Source organism: Aplysia californica, unplaced genomic scaffold, assembly GCF_000002075.1.
Source record: "Aplysia californica isolate F4 #8 unplaced genomic scaffold, AplCal3.0 scaffold00388, whole genome shotgun sequence".
Classification (NCBI taxonomy): Eukaryota; Metazoa; Mollusca; class Gastropoda; order Aplysiida; family Aplysiidae; genus Aplysia; species Aplysia californica.
The window spans coordinates 334,500-336,277 of NW_004797658.1; positions in this window are offsets into that span (position 1 = coordinate 334,500).

Sequence of the window (1,778 nt, forward strand, 5' to 3'; positions counted from 1 at the left end):
CTCTCTCTCTCTCTCTCACACACGCACACACACACCCACGCAAACACACACACCCTCTTTCTTTCTTTCTCTCTGCTTCTCTCTCTCTCTATCTGCTATCTCTATTTCTCTCCCCACGCCTCTCCAAAAGGTATTTAAAAAATCCCGGCACAGAGGAAATACACATAATACTAAAACATTCATGTATGAACATGTATTTCAGAAAGGATGAAAAAAAAACAGAACTTTTTCTGGCCGTAGTTTCCTGTGTCGCCGTTTCCTATCCCTGTATAAAATTGCACCTACACCACTGTGACCCAGAAGCAGCGCTCTGGGTCAGGTCAATGCCCTCTATACTCAATGGGCAATCCAACCTGACTGTTGTTACATTCACCCAAACTTAAAAAAGTTCTCCCGGAGTTCTCCACCGGAAAGCCAGATATTTATAAACACGTATTACGTCACACGCTTGGGATTACGTCACGCTCTCTTTTCGGACGTGGAATCGAACTGAGAGAACAGCCGTGACATTTACATAGGTTAGATAGCCTTGAAATTGACGGGGCAATGACCGCTGGTGGTCACCTCTAGTGTAAGTTAAAGTTAGAGTTTTACGGCACTTGCAACACAATTATTAGCACAAAATATATAAGAACCGAAGATTAGAGGTGTTACCAGAGACCAACATACAAAGAAAAGAATGAGGAGAGATAAAGACGGCCGGTATTTGATAGAAGAGAAGGGGCAGAGCATTTATTTGTATTATTTTATTTTGGAGTTTGTGTTTTTTCAGTTTTGTTTTGTTTTTTGTTGTTGTTGTTTGGTTGTTGTTGTTTGTTTGTTTTTTTTGGTTTTTTTTTTTTGGGGGGGGGGGTAAGGGTGTCTAGGGTTTTGTCGGGTTTTTTTGTTTTTTTACATTATAGATCTAAATTTAATGTTTTCTTAGGTTGACGTGCTACACCTAATCTTGGGCATTTACATTACTTTATTGTTTTGCAAGTACCGTAAAACTCTTATCAAAACTAAAGCACACCGGCGTAGTGGCTATGCACACCGCTGTTGCACCCAGAGAGAGAGAGAGAGAGACGGATAGGGGAGGGGGATAGAGAGAGAGAAGGGGAGAGTGAGTGGGGTTGAAGACAGGGGTGAGGGGGGGGGGGCAAAGCAGAATGAGAGAAAGAGAAGAGAGGGGGTGGAGAGAGAGAGAGAGAGAGACATAGCATATTTACAAACAATGATGTGCGCACCAGTGGCATGTATACGCATCAAGGCCATATTTTTTTACTCCACACCACAGCAGAATCAACAAGAGCAAAGGTCAAAAGAGACGTATAAAAGTTCGGCGTAGTTGTGGTCAACACTTATTATTACTGGATGGTTCGGCATAGTTAGTGGTCAATGTTCATTTGACTGGCTGGTACTGCTGTGGTCATTATAATATTTACTAGACTGTCCTGTACAGTTGTCAATATTTACTGGACTGCCCGGTATGTAGTTAGTGGTCAAAACTTATTACTGGATGGTTCGGCGTAGTTAGTGGTCAATGTTCATTGGGCTGGCTGGTACAGTTGTGGTCAGTTTTTACAGGACGGTCCGGTATAGTCAGTGGTCGATATTTACTGAAGGTGACGGGAATAGCCCAGGATGTGAAAATGCAAGAAAAACTCCAGCTAATTTGAAAGCATCCTAGCAAAGGAATGAATGGCGAAACATGATCGCTGATGTCTCTGGCAGATCTGAAACTTGATGATTTACTGGACTGTCCGGTATAGTAATGGCATTATAATATGAGAGAGAGA